Here is a 19,351-nt window from a genome sequence, read left to right on the forward strand (position 1 = left end):
ATCTGAAAGGGTGCCCCAGTGTCCAAGAAATTTTGAAAAAAAAAAAAAAAAATAAAATTATTTTTTCATACAGACATAAAGGTAATATTTTTGTGAAGGTAATAAAACAAAAACAAAATTTTTTTTCTGATCAGTACTTACCGAGATACAGCGGCAGGAAGTTGACCCAAAATGACCGGGTGGCGGCAACATCAGTGACTTCCGCAAAATCGCATTTTTTTTATTTTACGTTTTTTATACTTTTTTCTTTTCTATTTTTTTTCTTTTTCTAGTAACATTTGTGGCCTGTGAGCCCAATATAATGTATATTATATAAGTGTACGCTCATTGTATTCAACACAATAACTGCACTAATTTGTTTATCATTATATTGCTTACAAAACTTGTTTACAAGTTTATTGTAAACAAAATTATGAAAATATTAGTGCGGTTATTGTGTTGAATACAACGGTACCATGTGGTACAATGGTGCCATAGGGTGCAATGGTACCATATAGTACAATTGTACCATATGGTACAATTGTACCATATGGTACAATGGCATATGATAAAATGGTACCATATAGTAGAATATGGTACAATGGCACCATTTGGTACGATGGTACCATATGATAAAATGGTACCATATGGTGCAGTGGTACCTTATGGTACCATATGGTATCATTGTACCATACAGTACAATGATACCATATGGTTCATTGTACCATATGGTACTGTTGTATTAAACACAATAAATACACTTATATTTTCATCATTATTTTACAATAATTGTTTACAACAGAAATATGCAAAAATGTTGTATATTAGTAATGTTCTATTATATATTTACAAATGTACAGGAACTTGACGTGTTCCTTGAGGTGGATGACAAAGCGCTTTGTCTTGGAAACTGCTGAGTCATTAGCTAGCTTGTGTTGCCATTCACTCTTGGCTTGTGTCGCCACTCACTCTTGGCTTGTGTCTCATGCCACCAACACCTACTATTGACCATATGGTACACGGTATCATATGTTACAGGGTACCATATGGTACATTGCACTATATGGTATAGGGTACCATGCAGTACAGGAAAACATATGGTGCAGGGTACCATATGGCACAGGGTACCATATGGCACAGGGTACCATGTTGCACAGCATACCATATGGTACAGGGTACCATGCAGTACAGGACACCATATGGTACAGATACAAGGATCCCTATGGAAATAAGTCACCCTGACTTTTTTGGGTTATCCTAGGATTTTATACGTATGCTGCTATGTATAATAATCCATGTAATTGTATTTCTGTACACCTGAATAAACTTACTCAAGCGCATGTGGCATCGTAAGTAAGTTTATTTAGGTATACACAAATAAAGTTACATAGAATATCATACTTAGCAGCATATGTTTGGAGAACCTAGGATAAACCAAAAAAGTCAGACAGACTTATTTGCATTAGGGTCCCTGTACCCAGTACTATATGGTACAATGTACCATATGGTACAATGTACCATATGGCACATTGTACCATGTGATACCATTGTATGACACGGCACCAATGTACCATATGGTACCATTGTACCATATGGTACAATGGTACCATATGGTTTAAAAACCATAGAATTCCTCTTCAGCTCCACTTCCATCAGTCTTAGAACTGTAAGTTGTGAAGAGGAGAGTCAGAATTCGCCCGGAGAGTGAGAGCTTCCTTGCCGCTGGGCACTATGAACAAAGCTACTTTGACGGCGTTCCCACAATGGCATCATATGGTACAATGGCATATGGTACAATGGTATTGTATGGTAGAGTGGTACCATATGGTACAATTTACCATATAGTACATTGTACCATATGGTACATTATACCATATGGTACATTATACCATATGGTACATTATACCATATGGTACAGGGACCCTAATGGAAATAAGTCTGACTTTTTTGGGTTATTCTTGGTTCTCCAAACATATGCTGCTAAGTATGATATTCTATGTAACTTTATTTGTGTATAACTATATAAACTTACTTATGATGCCACATGCACTTGAGTAAGTTTATTCAGGTGTACAGAAATACAATTACATAGATTATCATACATAGCAGCATGGAAGAATATAGCAAATAATATTGTTGCAGTAATAACACCAGGAGGCAGCTCTGATGAAAACTCACACTCACACGAGCTTTTAAATCTCTGCACAAAATTCAATTTAAACTAGCAAATAATAGAGCCTACTAGACTGGAGAATACACTAGACCTCATCTTCACTAACAATGATGATCTGATAAGAAATGTCACCATATCAAAAACAATATACTCAGATCACAACATAATTGAGGTTCAGACATGTATGCGCGGAGCCCCAGACCGACATAATGAAATTAGTCACAAGGGTGCATTCACCAAATTCAACTTCAATAACAAAAACATAAAGTGGGACCAAGTAAACCAAGTCCTAACCGATATAAGCTGGGAAGATATACTAAGCAACACAGACCCCAACTTATGCCTAGAACAGATTAACTTGGTGGCACTCGATGTATGCACAAGGCTTATTCCTCTAAGAAAAAGGAGGAGTAGATGTAAAATAGAAAGAGACAGGCGCTCCCTTTACAGGCGACGGAAAAGAATAACAGAGCGGCTAAAAGAGGTCATATCTGAAATGCGTAGGGAGACACTGGTCAGAGAAATAGCAAGCATCGAACTTAAGCTAAAGGAATCTTATAGGAGTCAGGAATCGCAGGAAGAACTAAAAGCCATAAATGAAATCGAAAGAAACCCAAAGTATTTCTTCTCCTATGCCAAATCAAAGTCGAGAACAACGTCCAGTATTGGGCCCCTACTTAAACAAGATGGGTCCTACACAGATGACAGCAAGGAAATGAGTGAGCTACTCAAGTCCCAATATGACTCAGTTTTTAGCAAGCTGCTAACCAGACTGAGAGTCGAAGATCAAAATGAATTTTTTATTTGAGAGCCACAGAATTTGGTTAACACAAGTCTGTCCGATGTTATCCTGACGCCAAATGACTTCGAACAGGCAATAAATGACATGCCCATGCACTCTGCCCCAGGGCCAGACTCATGGAACTCCGTGTTCATCAAGAACTGCAAGAAGCCCCTATCACGAGCCTTTACCATCCTATGGAGAGGGAGCATGGACACGGGGGTCGTCCCACAGTTACTAAAAACAACAGACATAACCCCACTCCACAAAGGGGGCAGTAAAGCAACAGCAAAGAACTACAGACCGATAGCACTAACATCCCATATCATAAAAATCTTTGAAAGGGTCCTAAGAAGTAAGATCACCACCCATCTAGAAACCCATCAGTTACACAACCCAGGGCAACATGGGTTTAGAACAGATCGCTCCTGTCTGTCTCAACTATTGGATCACTACGACAAGTTTCTGGATGCACTAGAAGACAAAAAGAATGCAGATGTAATATATACAGACTTTGCAAAAGCCTTCGACAAGTGGTACCATGGCGTAATAGCGCACAAAATGCGTGCTAAAGGAGTAACAGGAAAAGTCGGTCGATGGATCTATAATTTCCTCACTAACAGAACACAGAGAGTAGTAGTCAACAGAGTAAAGTCCGAGGCAGCTACGGTGAAAAGCTCTGTTCCACAAGGCACAGTACTTGCTCCCATCTTGTTCCTCATCCTCATATCTGACATAGACAAGGATGTCAGCCACAGCACCGTGTCTTCCTTTGCAGATGACACCCGAATCTGCATGACAGTGTCTTCCATTGCAGACACTGCAAGGCTCCAGGCGGACATCAACCAAATCTTTCAGTGGGCTGCAGAAAACAATATGAAGTTCAATGATGAGAAATTTCAATTACTCAGATATGGTAAACACGAGGAAATTAAATCTTCATCAGAGTACAAAACAAATTCTGGCCACAAAATAGAGCGAAACACCAATGTCAAAGACCTGGGAGTGATCATGTCGGAGGATCTCTCCTTCAAGGACCATAACATTGTATCAATCGCATCTGCTAGAAAAATGACAGGATGGATAATGAGAACCTTCAAAACTAGGGAGGCCAAGCCCATGATGACACTCTTCAGGTCACTTGTTCTATCTAGGCTGGAATATTGCTGCACACTAACAGCACCTTTCAAGGCAGGTGAAATTGCTGACCTAGAAAATGTACAGAGAACCTTCCTGGCGCGCATAACGGAGATAAAACACCTCAATTACTGGGAGCGCTTGAGGTTCCTAAACCTGTATTCCCTGGAACGCAGGCAGGAGAGATACATGATTATATACACCTGGAAAATCCTAGAGGGACTAGTACCGAACTTGCACACGAAAATCACTCACTATGAAAGCAAAAGACTTGGCAGACAATGCAACATCCCCCCAATGAAAAGCAGGGGTGTCACTAGCACGTTAAGAGACCATACAATAAGTGTCAGGGGCCCGAGACTGTTCAACTGCCTCCCAGCATACATAAGGGGGATTACCAACAGACCCCTGGTAGTCTTCAAGCTGGCACTGGACAAGCACCTAAAGTCGGTTCCTGACCAGCCGGGCTGTGGCTCGTATGTTGGTTTGCGTGCAACCAGCAGTAACAGCCTGGTTGATCAGGCTCTGATCCACCAGGAGGCCTGGTCACAGACCGGGCCGTGGGGGCGTTGACCCCTGGAACTCTCTCCAGGTAAACTCCAGGTAATACGTATAAAATCCTAGGATAACCCAAAAAAGTCAGGGTGACTTATTTCCATAGTTATCCCTGTATCTGTACCATATGGTGTCCTGTACTGTATGGTACCTTGTACCATATGGTACCCTGTGCCGTATGGTACCCTGTACCATATGGTACCCTGCACCATATGTTATCCTGTACTGCATGGTACCCTATACCATATAGTACAGTGTACCATATGGTACCCTGTAACATATGATACCGTGTACCATATGGTCAATAGGTGTTGGTGGCATGAGACACCAGCCAAGACTGAGTGAGTGGTGACGCAAGCTAGCTACTGACTCCGCAGTTTCCCAGACAAAGTGCTCTGTTATCCACCTCAAGGAACACGTCAAGTTCCTGTACACTTGTAAATATATAATAGAACATTACTAATATACAACATTTTTGCATATTTTTGTTGTAAACAATATTGTAAACAAAATAATAATGAAAATATTAGTGTGTTTATTGTGTTGAATACAACAGTACCATATGGTACAATGAACCATATGGTATCATTGTACTGTATGGCACAATGTACCATATGGTACCATTGCACTATATGGTACCATTGTATCATATGGTGCCTATGGAAAATTTTCTAGGGGTGTTTACCTGTATGTACCTCGACATTATATGCATACAAGTAAACTGATTGGGAGACAACAACCATATTGTTTACCGTAGTCACCCCGTGTAGACATGTGAGAAAACTTACCCACCTCTGTTCCCTGCAGGTGGTTCCTTCGACCTCACAAACTTATCCATATCTATCCGAGACCAGTATAAATTGGATAGCACCCACAAGTATACAGCACTACTAATTAATTGTGGACTGTATAGATATATTAGTTTAACTGAATGAAGGGGGGGGTAGGTTACACATGGATATATCCATCAAGGAAAAACATTTGTACATAATCCCACCACTTACCAGACATTCTCTGGTGGTCACTTGATGTAGCTGGATCACCCATAACCTATCCAATTACAACATACCTAACTGGCCAGTATCAGTCTGCTATAACTAGAAGGGTTACTTAACTGTGGGTGATTGATGCTCCTTATTTCCTACATTCATCATCTCATTTCGATGTCCTGCTACACCGACACGGTTCTTATTCCAGCAGGATGAGGTATCCATTGGTTTGTCCCAGTTTAGAAGTCGTGACTCCATAAAAACTTCACTATCCTCGGGACGGGAACCATGTGTTCACTCGGAGCAGGGCGACTTATTTCGCTTCCCGCATTCTCTTAACTTAATGTTATTATTTATTTATTTATTTATTTATTTATTTATTTAAAAATTTGAGCACACATACAGAGGTACAAAAAAATACAGATAAGAGCAGCATGCCAAAGCCACTTATACTATGCATAGCATTACGGGCTGGCTTAAAATTAACTTAAGATGAACTAAGCAATGATGACATCAGTGATAAAACTTTAATGTAAACAGATTACTATAAAGCACAAGTGAGTATTACGAAGACAGGTCATATGGTTGTATGCATTGTTGTACATTCAGTAGAATGGAGTATTCTGTTAGGTAGTGTATTTAAAAAATAATAAAGTTAGATTGGGTTTTAGGTTTAACATTTATGTGATATAATTGTGAGAAACATTTAAGATATACAATTTATAAGGTTCAGTTATTCAGTATTTATTTGGTTTTGGGTGAGTAAGTGATCTTTGAGAAGAGACTTGAATTTATAAACAGGTAGTGTTTCTTTTATATTTACAGGTAATGAGTTCCAGATTTTAGGGCCTTTTATGTGCATTGAGTTTTTGCATAGTGTGAGATGGACACGAGGAACATCAAAGAGTGATCTGTGCCTTGTGTTATGGTCGTGTGTTCTGTTGAGGTTGGCAAGGAGATGTTTGAGGGGAGGGTTAATATCAGAGTTAAGTGTTCTATGTATGTAATAGGTGCAGTAATAAGTATGAATGTTTTGTATGGTGAGTAGGTTTAGTGTATTGAATATTGGTGGAGTGTGCTGCCTATAGTGAGAATTTGTTATCATTCTAACTGCAGCCTTTTGTTGGGTAATTAGTGGTCTGAGATGGTTACTTGTTGTTGAGCCCCATGCACAAATTCCATAGGTGAGATAGGGGTAAATAAGAGAGTGATATAGGGCCAGGAGGGCTGACTGTGGAGCATAGTACCGTATCTTCGATAGTATGCCTACAGTCTTGGAAATTTTCTTAGAAATTTGTTGTATATGTGTATGAAATTTGAGTCTATTATCAAGGTGGATTCCTAAGAATTTTCCCTCTGTTAGCTTTGTGATAGGTGATCCGTTTATCATTATGTTAAGAGGGACATCTGTAGCTCTGTTACCAAACTGAATGAAGTAGGTTTTGTCAATGTTTAGTGTAAGTTTGTTAGTCCTCATCCAGGTAGATATTTTCTGTAATTCGGTATTTACAGTATTGGCTAGCGTGACTGGGCTCGGGTGGGAGAAGACGTATGTAGTGTCATCTGCAAATAGTGTGGGTTTGAGTAATTGCGAAGCATTTGGTAGGTCATTTATGTATAGGAGAAAGAGAAGAGGGCCAAGGACACTTCCCTGTGGGACACCAACTGTAATTGGTTGTGCAGAAGAGTTTGCCCCATTTGCATACACATATTGGCTTCTGTTGCTGAGGTATGACTTGAGGTAGTTGAGGGAGTGCCCTCTTATACCATAGTGTGACAATTTTACGTGGAGCAAGTCATGGTTAACTGTATCAAAAGCTTTACGTAAGTCAATGAAGATCCCCAGTGGGACTTCTTTTTTCTCTATTGCAGTGTATATATGTTCTAGCATGTGTATAATAGCATCATTAGTATTTTTATTTGGCCTGAATCCAAATTGGCAGGGGTTGAGTATGTTTTGGGAGATAAGGTAGGAGTAGATTCGTTTATGAATTAATTTTTCGAAGATTTTTGAGAGAGGGTGTAAGTTGGATATTGGCCTATAGTTATTCAACTCTGTTTGGTCTCCTCCTCTGTGGATAGGGGTGACCCTTGCTATTTTGAGTACTGTAGGGAAGGTGGAAGATTCAATGGATTTGTTAAAGAGTGTTGCAATGATTGGTGATAGCACTTGTGACACTTTTTTGTATATAAAGGGTGGTAAGGTATTTAAATCTCCTGCCTTGTTTTTTAGCGTGTTGATAATAAGGGAGACTTCGTATGGGTTAGTCGGAGCTAGGAACATTACCATTCACAAGACGATTTAATGTCTCATAATTATTATACACATTAGAGGTCACTCCATTGAGATCTGAGACCGATGAGTGATGATTAGATCACAGGTATTTTCCCCGGGATACTCCATGGTGATGCGCCAGTCCCCACCGGTCATACCATTATTCACTAATTTTACCACTTTATTACGGTGGTCCCATAAATCCCGTTCCCTCACTCTTCACCAGGAACAGTTACGACACTTCCTATTATATAGTGAGGCCTATATTAATCCTTAGGCCGCCGTGAACGCCAATTTTCCTGGTCCCATGTTTTCACAGCCTCCTCACTACATTCAAAACACACCCACTTCTCCATGCCCTGTGTCCCCCTGTTCCCCCGCACATCTGCGCAGGCGCAGACCGAACTCTTGGTTCTATTCAAAATACAATTTAGAACAGTAATGCATTAATCATGTATATTTACATTATAAAAAAATATACAATATAATTATGGGAATTTATTTTCCACACTACCATTGTACCAAATGGTTCCATTGTACCATATGGTACCATTGTATCATATGGTACCATTGTATCATATGGTATCATTGTATCATATGGTACCATTGTATCATGTGCCATTGTACCATATTGTACTATATGGTACCATTGTATCATATGGTGCCATTGTACCATATGGTACAATTGCACCCTATGGCACCATTGTACCATATGGTACTATATGGTACCGTTGTATTCAACACAATAACCACATTAATATTTTCATCATTTTGTTTACAATAAACTTGTAAACAAGTTTTGTAAACAATATAATGATAAACAAATTAGTGCAGTTATTGTGTTGAAGACAATGAGTGTACACTTATATAATATACATTATACTGGTCTCACACGCCACAAATGTTATTAGAAAAAAATTAGAAAAGAAAAGAAAAAATAACAATGGTTATAAATGACCATAATTTTTAACCCTTTCAGGGTCCGTCCCGTAGATCTACGGCTGGTCGGTGAGTGTCCAAACCGTAGATCTATGCCAAAATTCTAGCGCCGTCAAATTTAGCGCGAAAGCGCTCATAGGCCTACATATGAGAGAATGGGTCTGCGCCGTGGGTGTGCGCCGTAAACAAAAAATCTAGGCGCCTGCATAGCATTGTGGGAACGCCGGCTCAGTCACTCTTGTTCACCATGCCTCGTCGCAAGTCAGCTCTCACTCCCCGGAAAATTGGGACTCTCCTCTTCCTGTCTGATAGTTCTGACACTGATGGAAGTGGAAATGAAGACGAATTCTACGGCTTTGATAAGTTAGTGACCGAAAATAATGACCAGGATATCGATAATAGTGCAGAAAACCCCGACGATCCTCGACCTTCTACCTCTGGTGTGGGCACTCGTGACTCACCGTCGGGTGTTCCTAAACGTAAGAGAAAACTAATATTTTCCCGTGGCCTGGCCTCTGACTTCAGTAATGACGATGATTCTGACGTGGATTGTGATTTTATTGCGCTCGACGATCATTCGAGTAGTGATAGTGAGGAAACATATTCACCAGTGAAGCGTCGGTATGTTCGCCGCCGCATGCACTTGGGTAGTGTACCCTATGCTGTGCCCAGGGGACGGAGTACATCCCGGAGTACATCCCGGAGTACATCCCGTGGCCCTACACCCGTTTTAGGTAGTGATAGTGAGGATGATGTGGCTACACTTGGCATGGATGGGCCACAGACATCAGTGGATGGTGTTAGTGGGGCTGGTGGTGGTAGTGGCACCGCCATGCGTGACTCGCTGTGCCACGCGGGAACCCACGCTGCTGACTCGTCAGTTCAAGGACAAAGCGGAGCGTCACCCACCAGCCCGCCACAACCACCCGTACAACCAGCCTATGATGTCCAGTATCCACCAGCAAACCGTATCTGGGATTGGCAGCAAAATCCCAATTTTGTTCCCAGCCCTCACCACTTTGATGACTCGCAAAGTGGAATTCTACCTACCTGTCCCCTTGGAACCACGGCCAATGAACTGGAATTCTTTGAATTATTCTTTGACCAGCCATTGATGGAAATTATTGTCAGGGAAAGTAATAAGTATTTTCAGTACACCATGGCAAATACGATCTTATCACCACAGTCAAGACTACACAGGTGGAAAGAGACGACTGTTGCAGAAATGTATTTGCTTTTTGCAACAATAATGCTTATGCCTCACGTCTATAAGCATAATATAAAAGCATACTGGTCCACAGATCGGCTAATTTGTACCCCATCCTTCAGTGAAATAATACCAGTGAACAGGTTTATCTTACTGTTACGTATGTTGCACTTCTCTGACAAAACCAGGCCTGACAGAAGTGACAGGTTATACAAGATTAGAAATGTTTTTATGTATCTCAAACAAAAGTTCAGGATATACTTTTATCCATTCAAGAATCTTGTAATTGACGAGTCTTTGATTTTGTTCAAAGGTAGACTGTCATTCAAGCAGTATATACCGAGCAAGAGGAACCGCTTTGGTATAAAATTGTTTGTACTCTGTGATTGTGACAGTGGCCTGGTGTTGGATATTGTTGTATACACGGGTAGTAAAACATTGAAAGATACCAAGATGTTATTGGGTATATCAGGTGACGTAGTGAGAAACATGATGGCACCTTATCTTGGTAAGGGCCATACATTATATACCGATAACTGGTACACAAGCCCATTACTCAGTGATTTCATGCGAGTGAACAAGACAGATGTGTGTGGCACAGTGCGTTCTAATCGTAAACATATGCCCAGGCTCAACGCAGGTGTTCGTGGTGATGACGTGCAGGTGTTTACTGCCAATGACATCATGGCATTACGGTGGCATGACAAACGAGATGTCACATTGTTGACAACCATTCACCGTAATGAAATGCAAGACAGTGGCAAAGTTGATCGAGTGACTAATGAACGTATTCGAAAACCAGTGACAGTGATTGATTATACACAAAACATGCGCTTGGTTGACAAGTGTGACATGCAGATTGGTTTTGTTGACTGTATTCGTAAGAGTTACAAGTGGTACATGAAACTTTTCTTCCATCTCATGGACATTTCACTGCTGAATGCATATAATATGTACCAAATAAAGACTGGTAACAGACCACCGTATGGTGAATTTTGTTTGTCTGTTGTCAGACAACTCATAATGAAGTACCAGGTAACAACACCTGCAATACAACATGGTCCTCGAATTCATCACAATATACCCAAGCGTTTGAGAAGAGAAGGTGATCATTTCATAATACAGCTTCCTTCAACTCAAAAGAAATTTGCTCAGAAGAGATGCATTGTCTGTGCACAAACAAAACGACGGCAACAAAGACGCAAAGACACTCGGTTTATGTGTGAGGAATGTAAGGTGCCTCTGTGCATGGTGCCTTGTTTCAAGGAGTTCCACAAGCTCCAGCAGTTCTAAAACCATGTCCAGTGATTGTAAATATGTAAATATATGATAGAACATTAGTATTATACAATATTTGTGCATGTTTATTGTAATAAACAACAGTGGTAAACAATAATATGATAATAACTTTAGTGCGGTTATTGTGTTCAATACAGTGAGTATATATATATCAATTATATACAGTATTGGTCTCTCAGGCCCCAAATGTTAGTAGGAATAGAAAAAAATTGGAAAAGAAAAGAAAAAACAACTAAAACAACAAAATAATATAATACGCGTATGTAGAATTCGTCGATGTTGCCGCCACCACATCATTTTCTACAAACTTCTTGGCACTGTATCTCGGTAAGTACTGATCAGATTCTAATTTTTTTTGTTTTATTACCTTCACAAAAATATGCTCTTTAATTCTGTAAGAAAAAATAATTTTTTTTTTTTTCAAAATTTCTTGGACACTGGTGCGTGACTTCAGATTTTGGCCTTGGACCCTGAAAGGGTTAAAGGGGTGGACCGGTAAGCCAGCAGAAGGCCTCGGTCAGATGACCAAAAGCTCCAAAGGCGGGTCATCATTTGACTAAGACCCGCGTCAGGAAACATTTGTCCTGTTTCCTGACGAACCTTACCTAACCTAACCTGAAAAGAAAAAAGTATAAAAAACGTAAAATAAAAAAATGGGATTTTGCGAAAGTCACTGCTGTTGCCACCACCCGGTCATTTTGGGTCAACTTCCCGCCACTGTATCTTGGTAAGTACTGATCAGAAAAAGAAATTTTTGTCTTATTACCTTCACAAAAATATACTCTTTAATTCTGTAAGAATTTTTTTTATTTTTTTTTTTTTTTTTTTTTTTTTTTTTTTTTTTTTTTTTTTTTTTTTCAAAATTTCTTGGACACTGGAGCACCACATCACATTTTGGCCTTGGACCCTGAAGGGGTTAAACAGTGAAATTTGAACATTTCAATTTTGAAGCACTATAGTTTTACAATTTTGTAACATTACAGTGAATAATATAACAAAATGAAATTTACTATATGTAGTCATACGATTTATTGATCAGATCTAATCAAATCAAATCAATGATCTGTAGTGCAGTAACAGTTCATATGGTCATTAGATGAGTTACAGTGCATTCAAGAGAATGGATTATTCTATTAGGTAATGCTATAAATACATAGTTTGATAAGGTTTCTCTAATTATACAACTGGGTTATACATTTATGAGATATAAGTTATTCAATATTTGCATTAGGTTAGATATGAGAATTTATTGATCTGTATTTATTTTTAGGGTACTAAGGCTAGGGGAGTAACACAGTGAGTAATGATATTTTGAGGCAGTGCAAAATGATTTGTTAACTATGTAGGTAAAGTTAAATTAAGTACTGTGTAATTAGTTTTGGGTGAGTAGGTGGTTTTTAAGAAGAATCTTGAATTGATATACAGTGTTTCTTTGGTAATCACTGGTAATGAATTCCAAATTTTTGGGCCTTTTATGTGCATTGAGCTTTTACATAGTGTGAGATGGACACGGGGAACATCAAAGAGTGATCTGTGTCTTGTGTTATGGTCGTGTGCTCTGTTAAGGTTGGTAAGGAGAAATTTGAGGGGAGGGTTTATATCTGAGTTTAATGTTCTATGTATGTAGTAGGCACAGTAATAAGTATGGATGTTTTGTACGGTGAGTAAGTTTAGACTTTTGAATACAGTGGACCCCCGGTTAACGATTTTAATCCGTGCAAGAGGGGTAATTGTTATGCGAAATAATCGTTATGCGAATGAATTTTCCCCATAAGAAATAATGGAAATAAAATTAATCCGTGCAAGACACCCAAAAGTATGAAAAAAAAAATTTTACCACATGAAATATACATTTTCCCACACACAAAGAGAAGGATACATGCACAATAGTAGAGTAGTACATGCACAGTATATATTGTGCATGTACTAGTCTACTAAATGAAGAATAAATGACACTTACCTTTATTGAAGATGCAGCAATGACTGATGAGACACTGTGTCCTGGGAGTGCCTTTTCCTCCTGAGTACTGTAGGTCCTGTTTGGCATTTTCTTCCAGAACAGGCCTTATCACACTGTGTATGCCACTACGATTCTTAAATCTCTCAAACCAACCTTTGCTGGCTTTAAATTCACCAATATGAGCACTAGTTCCAGGCATTTTTCCCTGTTCACCTGGGTGTTAGTCGACTTGTGTGGGTTGCATCCTGGGAGACAAGATTAAGGACCCCAATGGAAATAAGTTAGACAGTCTTCGATGACACTGACTTTTTTGGGTTATCCTGGGTGGCAAATCCTCTGGGGTTAATTGTTTCTTGGTATTCTCAATAAGCCACACCAACAACGGTGCTACAGCAGCAGCAGCAGCTGACAGTGCAGCAGCAGCAGCAGCTGACAGTGCAGCAGCAGCAGCAGCTGTACCACCAATAGTAGCGATGGTTGATTGGGGTTTATTATACAACCTGGCCAGCTCGGAGACATGCACTCCACTTTCATACTTATCAATGATCTTTTTCTTCATCTCTATTGTAATTCTCACCCTTATTGCTGTAGGGTTGGCACTAGAAGCTTTCTTGGGGCCCATGGTCACTTATTTTCCAGAAAAAGCACCGAAAACACTGTAATAATACGAAATATTCCGATTGTATGCTTGGATGTTACCACGGAGGCTGGCTGGTAAACAATGCCACCGGCGGAACATGTGAGCGTGGCTCAGGCCGCACATTGGACGCGTCTCGGACGAAAATCGGTAAGCGGGTTTTTAAGCGGTATGTGAGGCAAAATTTTTGCAATTAAAGTAAGCGGTATGCGAAATAATCGCTATGTGATGCCATCGTTATGCGGGGGTCCACTGTATTGGTGGAGTGTGCTGTCTGGAGTGGGAATTTGTTATTCTGACTGCAGCCTTTTGCTGAGTAATTAATAGTGTGAGATGATTTATTGTTGTTGAGCCCCATACACAGATTCCATAGGTGAGATAGGGGTAAATAAGTGAGTGATACAGGGCAAGGAGAGCTGATTGTGGAACATAGTACTGTATCTTTGATAGTATGCCTACGGTCTTGGAGACTTTCTTGGAAAGTTGTTGTACACATGTCTGAAATAATGAGAAAAAAACTGCGACCGTGTTTTTGGTTTAAAATAGCAACTTTTTGATGTATTTTTGTAAGGTTTTTATGGTTGTATTCTCATTGTCTTGGTCTCATTTGATAGAATCGGAGATATATTACAGAAATATAGATGATTTTGAATGGTTTACAGGCAAAAAGTAGCTTGAAAGTGAGCTCAAAGTAGTGGAAAGGTTCGATTTTTGACTATGTTCAAGAGTAAACAAATCACATCACACATTCAATTCACATCAGCTGGTGGGTCTGATATGCTTTCACAAATGCGCTGATATTATTTATACCATTTTTTACAATAATGCAGTAGTCTGCATAACAGTAAATCTTGCAGTTTTGAGGGGAATAAAAATTCAAAATGGAAAGCAAGCATAATGTAAAAAGGAGCCTGGAGATGTGACTAATGAACAGAGAAAATGTTATTTTAGTGCGGGGAATGTTTGCAGTGTTTATTCTGGACCCTATTGAAATTGGCCTTTCTTGAATTTTGTATGAAATTGGCAAAATACCTATTTCTGATCACTTTATTGGGTAGTTGAAATAGGTAAATGGGCAGTTTCTTGTACTCAGTCAATAGAACAAATGGGGTGTTAGCAAAATAGCTATGAATATAGTCAACGGGAACAATGGTATTGGCCCAAAATAGGGCTAAAAATAGGCAAACTTTGCTAGTGTGTAATTCCGTAAGTTTTCCATCAAATTTTGTACTTTTGGTTTCATTACCATCGGGAAAAGATTCTATCATTTCACAAGAATTTTTTTAATTTTTTTTTAAATTCTTCGACACTGAGAGCAAGTTTGTGAGCAGGGGTCTCAAAAGCGAAAGGATTATTATACAATAATACAGTGCCAAGTAGTTTTAAGTCCTAGTTTTAGTCTTCCCAAAATGCTCTGCATAACCAGGGCCTTTTCAAAATGATGGAATAATTGTCTTTTAGTTTTGTTATAGTTGTGTACATTTTGAAAATAACATGTATTTGTTTAGAAACTCTTATCTTAAATTGTAGTTACCAATTCCCATTTATTTAGTGTTAAGAGAACTGATGTTCAGTTTTAGTATATTTATAGTTGAACTGCTATGAAAGAATACTCATGGAAAAAATTGGACGAAAAAGTAGGATAACAACAAATACAGCTAAGACTTGATTATCCAAGACTGTAACTTAGTGTGTTTTGAGAGCAGTTCCCACTGACTCTGCTTAAAACACTTCTTCAAATAACATTCTAACACTATTCATACTAAATTCTTTATCAACTTTAGTTCGTTTCATCTTGCTATTGGTTCCATTTATTTTTCATGTTTCCTTTATTATTTTTGTATTAGTTGGATTGTTATACAATATTTCAGTGAATACATATACAGCCTCTCCTCACTTAATGATGGGGGTTCCGTTACTAAGAGTAGGTCAGTAAGTGAATTGGTTGTTAAGCGAGGAGGATACTGTACTGGTAGTGGGTTTGTGTCAACCATCTTCAGCTATTTTTTTATGTCACCTTTGCACCATTTATAACATTTTTAGTATTTTTTAAATGTTTATTCAGTGGTGTACTGTATATTGTAATAAACAGAATAGAGGAAATCAGCTCTAATATACATCACTTAGGTTTGCATACTGGTTGGAGAGCTGGTCGTAAGTCTGGTAAATGAGTACATCGCTAAGTGAGGAGAGGCTGTATTAGTAAAAATGACCTCTGCATTTCTACACATTCAACAGCTCTGAAATTTATGTGTAATTACTTTTTTATTTATTTTTTGCATTATAACACATTGGGCATTTCCCACCAAGGCAGGCTGACCTAAAGAAGAAAACACACTCACCATCACTTGCACCCTAGCTGTCTTTCCAGAAGGGTACAGACATCATGATGCAATGATGACCTACTGTGTGTATTGAGTATATAAGGTATGTTTATGTGTACAGTATGCACATAATGGTATGTATGTGTTACAATACATGTATATATTATGTGTGTGTTGATGTGCAGAAAGTGTACATGAAGTGAAAATACACAGCATGGTACACATTTGTATTGTGCACATGTATCTTCCTACAATAATACTGTACATATTGTGCTCACATCCATACATGTTAAATACACTGAATTTACATTGACATATTCAGTAAATGCTATACTTTTTGAGATATTTGTGACAAATTAAAGTATCATGGATAATCAAGAATTAACTGTATACAAAAAAAAGAGGGCAGATTGTCATTGAAATTATTCTGTATAGAGGAGAAATAAGTACATATAAATTAAAACAACAGCCACCCAGGGAGGTACTACCATCCTACCAAGTGAGTGTAAAACAGAACCTGTAATTGTTTTACAAGATGGTAGGATTGCTGGTGTCTTTTGTCTGTCTCATAAATATGCAAGATTACAGTTATGTCTTGCTACTTCTACTTACACTTAGGTCACACTACACATACATGTACAAACATATGTATACACACCCCTCTAGGTTTTCTTCTATTTTCTTTCTAGTTCTTGTTCTTGTTTATTTCCTCTTATCTCCATGGGGAAGTGGAACAGAATTCTTCCTCTGTAAGCATGCGTATTGTAAGAGGCGACTAAAATGCTGGGAGCAAGGGGCTAGTAACCCCTTCTTCTGTATAAATTACTAAATTTAAAAAAGAGAAACTTCAGTTTTTCTTTTTGGGCCACCCTGCCTTGGTGGGATACAGCCAGTTTGTTGAAAAAAAAAATAAAACAAACAAAAATACAAACGTGCACACACATGCGCACACACACAGACCCCTTCTGGTTCCAACAATTATTCGACAGTCAAAGCCACTTAGATCACATTTCTTATCATTATGATATTCTGAGCAACAATTAAACATCTTAACCATGTCTGCATACATTTAGACATTGAGGCTCTGCCACATGATTGCCTGATTAGATATTTGCATTAACAAGCAGTTGTACAGGTGTACCTAATGAAGTGGCTACTGAGTGTGTATGTATTAACATTTAACCCTTAAACTGTCCAAACATAGATCTACATTCACGTGCGTAGCACTCCGAACGTAGATCTACGTTTTATTTTACATGCATTCAATTGTAAAAAAAAAAGAAGTAGATGTACATTCGGAGCGCTATGCATATGAACGTAGATCTACATTTGGACAGTTTAAGGGTTAAAACTATTAAGTTGAATGAACCCAAGCATCTTGCTGATTTGCTTGTACCTTTTACATGAAGCTTGGGAATATTTTTGTGAATTTCTGCAGACTTTTTGACTGATTGAGCTTAGTCCTGTTGAAGTCAGTCAACAGGACTATGCTCATATAAGAGTGTTGGTACCACTATACTTTCATACATTCCCTTCTTTGCCTCCATAGATAATGTTTTTTATCTCCACATATACCTAAATGCACCACTCACCTTTTTTCCTTCATCAATTCTATGGTTAACCTCATCCTTCATACATCCATCCTCTGACACGTCAACTCCCAAATATCTGAAAACATTCACTTCTTCCATACTCCTCTCCAATTTGATATCCAATATTTCTTCATCTAAATCATTTGATACCCTCATCAACTTACTCTTTTCTATGTTCGCTTTCAACTTTCTACCTTTACACACACACCCAAACTCGTTCACTAACCATTGCAACTTTTCTTTAGAATCTCCCATAAGCACAGTATCATAAGCAAAAAGTAACTGTCAATTCCCATTTTGTATTTCATTCCCCATAATTTAATCCCACCCCTCTCCCCAACATCCTAGGATTTACTTCTTTTACAACCCCATCTATAAATATATTAAACAACCATGGTGACATTACACATCCCTGTCTAAGACCCACCTTTACTGGAAAGTAGTCTCCCTCTCTTGTTCACACCCTAACCTGAGCCTCACTATCCTCATAACTCTTTACAGCATTTAGTAACTTACTACCTATTCCGTATACCTGCAACATCTGCCACATTGCTCCCCTATCCACTCTATCATATGCCTTTTCTAAATCCATAAATGCAATGCAAACTTCCCTACATTTATCTAAATACTGTTCACATATATGCTTCAGGTAGTAGGCTGGTAGACAGCAACCACCCAGGGAAGTACTACCGTCCTGCCAGATGACTGTGAAAAAGAAACCTGTAACTGTTTTGCATGATGGTAGGACTGCTGGTTTCTTTTTCTGTCTCATAAACACGCTAGATAACAGGGATATCTTGCTACTCCTACTTACACTTTGGTCACAATTCACAGACACGCACATGCATATATATATACATACATCTAGGTTTTTGTCCTTTTTCTAAATAGCTCTTGTTCTTCTTTATTTCTTCTATTGTCCATGGGGAAGTGGAAAAGAATCTTTCCTCCGTAAGCCATGAGTGTCGTATGAGGCGACTAAAATGCCAGGAGCAATGGGCTAGTAACCCCTTCTCCTGTAGACATTTACTAAAAAAGAGAAGAAGAAAAACTTTATAAAACTGGGATGCTTGAATGTGCGTGGATGTATTGCGGATGACAAGAAACAGATGATTGCTGATGTTATGAATGAAAAGAAGTTGGATGTCCTGGCCCTAAGCGAAACAAAGCTGAAGGGGGTAGGGGAGTTTCAGTGGGGGGAAATAAATGGGATTAAATCTGGAGTATCTGAGAGAGTTAGAGCAAAGGAAGGGGTAGCAGTAATGTTGAAGGTTCAGTTATGGAAGGAGAAAAGAGAATATGAATGTGTAAATTCAAGAATTATGTGGATTAAAGTAAAGGTTGGATGCGAAAAGTGGGTCATAATAAGCGTGTATGCACTTCGAGAAGAGAGGAATGTAGAGGAGAGAGAGAGATTTTGGGAGATGTTAAGTGAATGTATAGGAGCCTTTGAACCAAGTGAGAGAGTAATTGTGGTAGGGGACCTGAATGCTAAAGTAGGAGA

General features: G+C 38.8%; 1 protein-coding gene across 2 annotated transcripts in view; it reads left to right on the forward strand.

Moving 5' to 3' along the window:
• The window catches only part of LOC128696380 (uncharacterized), a 320,039-nt gene that overhangs the window by 286,737 nt on the left and 13,951 nt on the right, over positions 1-19,351 (forward strand). The window contains exon 17 of one of the 2 annotated variants that reach the window (XR_011392930.1): positions 16,246-16,358. The exons of the other annotated variant lie outside the window; for it this stretch is intronic. The gene's annotated coding sequence lies outside the window, so the exon portion shown is untranslated. The remainder of the gene's footprint in view (positions 1-16,245; positions 16,359-19,351) is intronic. 2 annotated transcript variants of the gene reach the window in all.

The sequence above is a fragment of the Cherax quadricarinatus genome, chromosome 39, assembly GCF_038502225.1.
Source record: "Cherax quadricarinatus isolate ZL_2023a chromosome 39, ASM3850222v1, whole genome shotgun sequence".
Classification (NCBI taxonomy): Eukaryota; Metazoa; Arthropoda; class Malacostraca; order Decapoda; family Parastacidae; genus Cherax; species Cherax quadricarinatus.